The sequence below is a fragment of the Carassius gibelio genome, chromosome B3, assembly GCF_023724105.1.
Source record: "Carassius gibelio isolate Cgi1373 ecotype wild population from Czech Republic chromosome B3, carGib1.2-hapl.c, whole genome shotgun sequence".
NCBI classification, from domain to species: domain Eukaryota; kingdom Metazoa; phylum Chordata; class Actinopteri; order Cypriniformes; family Cyprinidae; genus Carassius; species Carassius gibelio.
Genome location: NC_068398.1, coordinates 23,194,418 through 23,202,362, shown reverse-complemented (window position 1 = coordinate 23,202,362; position 7,945 = coordinate 23,194,418). Strand labels below are relative to the sequence as shown.

Here is a 7,945-nt window from a genome sequence, read left to right as displayed (position 1 = left end):
CTACAAATGAATTTAGGCATCACACATAGGGCTGGGCGATATAGCTAACGATATGATCATGCGCACCTAGTCAGTAAATCCGGTTCCGTGATTACCGCTAAATCGCCATCAGCTGCTTTTAAATGGAGCGGCATTTATTAGACAGAGCCGTAGATCACTGACAAGCTATGCAATGTCGCGTTCATTTATCCAAGATGAATTGCCTTCGATAATAAACGCGATATTGCGTAGGTGATGCCGATTTTGCTGTGATCACGGAACGGGATTTACTGACTAGGTGCACATGATCATATCATTAGATATATCGCCCAGCCCTAATCACACTATTATAATGCAGAGCATGAAAAACTGATATATTACATAATAAATATTACATTTAACAGTGTTACTAAATGATTTGTGTTTTCAAATTGATTTATTATTTAAATTATAATGTTTCACAAGAAAATAACTCATACAGGTTGAAGTGAGTAAATTATGACAGAATGTCATTTTTGATTAACTGTTATATCCTTTAATGATGTATATCCCCTATCAACATAATGTATATTCACATAATCTGTAAGAAAAAAATTATTAAAATGTCCATCAGTTTGCCCTCAGAAGTCATTTTAAACCATATTAAGAAAAACGTTTGGATGTCTGTGAGTCCTCAGTCTGTTCAGAAATACAATTAATGAAGCAAATCAAAAGGGTGGGTGTTGAGATGCTTTGAAAAGCCAAAATTACTTTAACTAGGTGGGGTATTATCAGCATCAGGCTGGCGGCAGTCCAGGCGCACCTGAGGACTTAACAAACACAGGTTCAAAACCAATTACCTTCCAAATACCAATTTTACTTAACCGTAAAATATCACATTTTCAGAGGAGATTTATTGGATTATGGGGGAAAGAGGCACTGTATGCCCCATTTTAAGTCTAAATTGAGATTCAAAATAGCAGATGTGCTGCAAAGATGACACAGTTTCTCTTGAAAGTGTGTGTGATTGTTGCCAGGATGGTGCATATTGAACTCCTCAGAAGTCCATTTGAAACATGTGTTTTGCCCCAAAGGGCTGAAGTCTTTACTGGAGTTTGGTGCATAGAAAGCAGGCCCAAGGGCAGAGCTGTGAAATCTTCTATGCCAGCTGAGTTCCACCCCATACAGGCAGCTGTCGGAGCTCAGTCGGACCGGCTTTGATCGGTATTTTGTGCACGTGTAGTGGAGAATCGTGGCAGAGTGGTGTCAGAGGTAAGTGCGTGTAAGGTTAATGGCGTCACTGCATCTCTGCCTATGGTAATGTGACTTAAGCTTTTTAATTAAAGTCCTTGTGACTTTCCCCTTAGCCAGGCAATAGCTGCTCGTCATGGCTAATCATGAGACACCTGTGTGTAAAGAGCTGTTCACAAGATCAGTGCAGCTAAACCTGAAAAATAAAAAAATATATATTTATACACAAACAATTTGCAATTCATCACAACTTTCTATATTTATAATAATAATAATAATGATAATAAATGTTTCTTGAGCACTTAATCAGCATATTAGAATGATTTCTGAAGCGTCATGTGAAGACTGGAGTAATGATGCTGGAAATTCAGCTTTACCAGATATAATGTATTCAAATAAAACATTTTGATTTGGAATTTTTCGCAACATTACTGTTTCACTGCATTTATGCTTAAATGCAGGCTTGGTGATTTATATATCAGCAAGGCTTAGTGTCAAGGCATTATGACATGTTATTAGCACATTCGGCAGCCTGTGAGTCATATGTGTGTCAGACATGAGGAAGATGTATGTGAGGACATGATGGAGCTCTGCTGGACTGGAATATAATAATTATGTGTATATAGAAAGTTTTTCAGTTAGATAAAACAAAACTATTCCAATCCAGCAGAGCTCCACCGTGACCTTGTCGTGATGACATGTTCTTACATACATCTCTCTCTTTCTATGCATGTCTGACACACATATGACTCACAGGCTGACGATGAAGCTCTCAAGGTTACAGCAAATGTGTTCATAATGCCTTCCTCATAGCCAGTCATGGCCTTGTGCCCGTGTGTCACAGGTTCATCATGCTGATGTCTCTGCGCTTACAGGGTGTAGGAATGTTCAGTGTGAAACACTGAATTATGAATACCCAGGATTAATTGTTAACCCAGTGTGAAACGTGCAACAAGATAACATAGGATTTGTTTAGATTGACCGAGGGCTTACTGTTTCAAGTTTAAAAAGCCCTAGTGTGTTTACTTCGAGCAATGCAACGTCTAAATTCAGTCCAGTTGAGTAGCTACTTTATGGAGGTCATCTGCTTTAATCTGAAAATCTGTCATCATCACATACTGAGCCTTCTGTTGCTTAATTATTTTGATGTTTGTCATACAAAACTATGAGGGATGTACAATATATCTGTTAATATTAAATTTTCCATGCCCCCCCTCCGCCCCCCTTTTACATTTAGAATATCTGTAATAATTTAATGCTCACTTAAGCTAATCTTTATTAACAGATAATTTTATACTGTAAATTGTAATGTTGTAATGCCAAATTTCAGTTTTAGCCTTAAAAATAATTGTTTTTATTCTATTTTATTTTTTGAGTTTTATTTATTGATGTTTTAGTTTTAATTAAAATTGATTTAGGCTAAAATGTAAAGACATTTAACAATAGCCATTTATCGGTTATTGGCCATAATGTGAAAATGATTATCAGCATATTGGCATAAGTCACCATTTTAATATTGGTGCTTTCCCAAAAGCTTTCATATGGTTTCAGAAGACTTGAAATATAGTGCATCAATTGTATATAATGATGCTTTTTTTTTTTTTTTTTTTTTTTTACAGAAATACCAAAATAAAAACAAAATTTATTTACTGAACACACACACAACACTCACAGAAAACTAGCTTATGAATATTTACATTGCACATATACACTATAAAGACTTTATAATTGTGAAATAGTTTCTACTCCAATTCCTTGGTGAAATATAAAAACATTTAAAATAAACACATTTATACAAACTTACACTGAAAAATGAAGACAACACGTTACGTAAGAATATTATGAATAATTAACGTAACTTTACATGATATAAATGTATATATGACATATATTTTCGGTTCAGTGGAATAAAAAAGAAAGTCAGGTGTGGAAATGACCAGAGGAGGGGTCCATGACAGAATTCCCTTAATGGCATTCTGTTACTTATTGTACACTTTAATTACACTGCTTCTGCATCGTAAATGATCAGTTTCACACATATCAAATTACTGTACACTGAACATCGATATATATTAGCTACATAATACAGAAAACAATAGTTTGTATTAGGCTGGCTCCCAATCCCTCATTGGTAAAAAAAAAACAGTAAGTGAATTCTCAGCTCCCCCGGTATCTCCATTCTCTCTGTCTGATTTTGTCAGATGTTCTCTTCCCCTGTGGCAGCTCATCGAGTTTCCCCCGGGGGACCCCCCTGTGCCTTTCAACATACTCTCTCTTATCTCTTTGTCCAACACACGGACCTGTTTGGATTCCTTAGCTCCTCACTGCCTCTAGCATGTCAATCACTCTCTGGCACCCTGCACTAGTGATCAGACCAGAGCATCCATCAACAATGACCAAAAAAGTAAAGGAAGCTTGGAAGAGGAGGAGGAGAGGAGGTTATATCTGGCAGGCCTACTCCTGTCATCACCTCTAACCTGCAGACATTACTGGATGAAAGTGGAATGAGGGGAACAACAGATCTAATGCTCAGGTTTGCATTTAGATTGTATGATGAGATTTGGAGTAATTGTTCTACGAAATCTGCTTAGTGATGTATTACGGCGGCCTGGTGTGTACTCCATCGCATGACCCCAATTAAGCGTTGATGAGGTCCCTCATTAGTGGGTCAAGTCGAAATGTCTCGGTGCCAGTTCTGATGTTCACTATTCCCAATGTTTCATAGTGGCTTTTTAAAGGATGTTTCGGCTTCTGGGTTAAGAGAGAAATGAACCACGGAGACTGTAAGACGTGATGTGACATCACCTCGTAGCGACCTGGTTGAAATAAAACAGTCCATCAAATAAATGTAATGTACGTTATCAGTTTAAAGAGCAATACAAAGTGAATTGCTAAGTCATTGTGTAGAAACAGCTTGATAGGTTTAGTCTAAAGACGTCTGTGGGAGGCTGTTCCGACCCTCTCTTTTGTCAAGCTCGCTGTGCCGCGCGCTCCTAAGCATTCGGCGTTTGTTCATTGACGACAGTTGCGTGGAGTTATCTGGAACGAGTGTCTCATTGTAAACAAAATGAAATGTGGTTTTTGTAGCTCTCCGAGGATTTCATTTGCTCCCATTACAGGCTGTAATCAGAAAGCTTGCTGCAAAGAATCGACTTACGGTCCCTTTGAAACTTTGCTGCATAATGCGCTCTGAAATGACTCAGCTTTGCAGCCTGGCTGAACTTATTGATAAAAGAGTACTAACATTTGCTGCCTCTCATTGAACAGAGGCTCATCGTTTATTTTTTTGCAATGTGAATTGGGGCATGTACGGACAGGCAGACTGGAGAATTCAGGGTTTTGATTGATGACCGTGGCTGCCTGAGTGTGTCTCTTGCACACATATGACAGAGGTAAGCGGTGTAACAACTGGGCAACATATCACATAACAGCAACCACACTAGCATCAAATGTTTTGGTGTCTAGCATGGCTAAAGGCGAAGGATTTTCTGTTTCAGACCAATATACACAAATGCTTATTTACAGCAGCAGTCAAATATTTAGACTTTTGTTTGTTTGTTTCTGTTCAAACTTTTTTTTTTTTATGTTTATGGGTAATGTGCCTGATTTTGCACCACTAGTGGCACCAAACAGAATTACAACCTATTTGTTTAAAACTCTGCAAATATTGCATTAAAAACTCAATTATTAATCAACTATTTTATCATTTATATTTAAATACATGTATTATTACTATAAATACATTTATTATTTATTTCAATTAATTTATTATCTATATACATTTTAAATGTTTTGATTTATCTGTATATTTAAATATATATTTAATAATCAATTTTAAAGTTTTATTTAGAAAGTTTATTTCCGTATGATTGATTGATTTCTTTGAAAAAAGCAATTTTCTGTTTCTGATTAAATTCTACATTTAAGATTTTTTTAAAACTTAATAGAAGCTGTAGCCCAGAAAAAGAGTGATTTTTAAGGATATCAAATATTCAAATTGTATTCCAAGAGCTGCCATTTACAGTCTAGAGTGTGTGGAATGGTGTGTTGTGATTGGTTGAGCAGATATACTGCATTCTGCAGGGAAGGGAGACTGGTGTTTGTCATGGTTTGGAAAGAAAGGGAGAAAACATGACAGAATAACTTGGCGGATATTACATTTTGTGAAAAATTGACTTTTAAATACCAACCACATACAGTACTGACTTTGGCAGATTTAAAATGGCGTTTAGAAACCAAACTCTTCATTTATATATATATATATATATATATATATATATATATATATATATATATATATGTGTGTGTGTGTGTGTGTGTGTGTGTGTGTGTGTGTTTAATGACTGCACAGATGTTCTAAAATGTAGAAAAAAGGAAATGATGAAAAAGTGATTAGTAGATGTGTTCAAACCTTTGGCTGATACTGTACATTCAACAGGGGCACTAGTATAATCAAACAAACATATTAAGGCAGACGCAGCGTTTCTATTCATTGTTTATGCAGTTTTGCTTTGACCGTACTGACCTGTTGGTCTGCTAGCATATGTGTGACCATCAAACATTTGGCATTTGAATGGTTTTGTCATGGTGACCAGACCAGGTATTGATCCAGTGCCACTAGGAAATCCATACTCCACAATTTAATTTGATCGTCATTATAAAGAAAAAGCACTGTTTGTGCTGGGAATATTGTTTTCATCAGCCGATAATTGAATTCAACAGATGTAACTACATCCATTAATGTTTTTTTTTTTTTTGTCCTGGCACGTCCTACGTGTGATTTTTGTTTGTCTTCGCCACTTTACCCTACCATGCGCCCTATAAGCAGTGCTCCCAAAATGGACCTGTTATGACTATCATCCAGCAGGAGATGTTTTTTTTCCAGCTGGATGGATCCAGTCACCTGAGCTCTGTTTCATCAGCTGTGAGTCATTATTCATCTTTTTCTCTTTTATTTCAAGTGCCTGATTGGCTCATTGTGGGTATGCTTCACTACTTGTTCAATGAGACAATGCGATTGCCTCCACTGATTGTGTGAGCGTCTCCCTCACGATTCCCCAGTGTTCCTGGCAGATTAATTATGAGCGAGGTCAACACACCTCCAGATGCATTTGATTCACTGGGAATAGATTGTTCTCAGTGTTCTGGAGGTGTCTGCCACCGTCGAATGCTCACAACTGAGTCACAAGTCATGCTCTGTTTTGGGTTTCTGTAAAAGACAAACTTTGTCTTTTGATGAAAGAGCTCCTTGATTCTGCCAGACCTCATGCAAGGAGAGCTTCAACCGCAGGAGGTCTATAAATACCTGGACATACCGTTTTCAATTAGCATTCTCTTTTATTTAATGACAAGCTTGGCTAGGATTTCTAGTAGTATGCATTTGGAAATCTGCCATCTTTGCTCATGGGCATCCATCTATAGACACAATTGTTTTTGAGCCAATTACCTGTCAAAAGCTGAAATAAAAATTTTCTATTTGAATATATTGTGAAATGCAATTTATTCCTGTGATGCAAAGCTGTATTTTCAGCATCATTACTTCAGTCTTCAGTGTCACATGATCCTTCAGAAATCACTCTTAAGAAATCACTCTTAAGAAACATTTCTTATTATTATCAGTGTTGAAAACAGTTGTGCTGGTTAGTATTTTTGTGGAAACCATGATACATTTCTTTCAAAGTTTATTTAAAAAATATAAATATTTTGTAACATTTTGAATATCTTTACTTTAATACCTCAGTGCATCCTTGCTGAATTAAAGTATTAATTTACTTAAAAAAATAAAATAAAATAATCTTACTGACCTGGGGCCCGTTCTTCATACGGTGCTTATTATATCGGAGATGAATTGTCACATCCAGGATGATGTCATTGCACTAATCAGGATCTGGCTAATTCTGCTCTTCAAGAACACCTGCTGTTGATGATTAGTATGGCTGGATTGAGTTATCTGAGATAATTGGGTTGAAATAAAACTACAAAAATGTTATAATAGATAAATGAAATGTTTTTATTTTATTATTTTATTATTCCCGATTATTAATTTTAGCTATTTATAATATTTGTACAGTCTTTAAATTTTTATTCAATTTAGTAATTAGCTATTTGTTTAATAGCAGGTTTAAGCTTACGGACCTGTTGCTATGACAGCAACTCCAGCAACTCCAATGAGCTTCGAAGAACCAAATGATCCAAGATCATGCCAAATCTTTAACAATCAAATCCAGCTAAAGAACTTGCCCCTGAAGATTTTGAAGAGTAGTTTATATATATATATATATATATATATATATATATATATATATATATATATATATATATACACACACACACATTATTTGCAAAATTTCTACATTTTTAATAATGTTAATTAAAAAGCTTTGATTATTTAACACTAATTCTTTACCATTCAGTGTTTTTTTAGTTTAACAATAAAGTATAAATTATCACACTACCTCATTAATTGCACTCATTCATTGTTTTAATTATTTTTAACACATCAAACAGTCCATATGAATTACAAGAATGAGTGATAATTAATTACTAATAATAATTAATAATAGTACTTAATTGTCACTAATTACTACTCATTTTTATTTGCAGCTCTGTTAGTTTTATTTAGTTAAAAAAACACAGCTGGATTTTGAATGGAGAAAGATGCTTGTGTCTAAACGGTGTATTTATGCCATTAACCAGCAGGGCCTATTAAACTGTGCTAGCCAGTCAAGCCTTGACC

General features: G+C 35.5%; 1 long non-coding RNA gene across 1 annotated transcript in view; it reads right to left on the bottom strand.

Moving 5' to 3' along the window:
- Positions 1–2,840: 2,840 nt before the first annotated feature.
- LOC127953946 (uncharacterized) overlaps positions 2,841–7,945 on the bottom strand; it is a 34,620-nt gene continuing 29,515 nt past the window's right edge. Inside the window, exon 2 of the long non-coding RNA XR_008153380.1 lies at positions 2,841–4,025. This is a non-coding gene — a long non-coding RNA (uncharacterized LOC127953946). The remainder of the gene's footprint in view (positions 4,026–7,945) is intronic.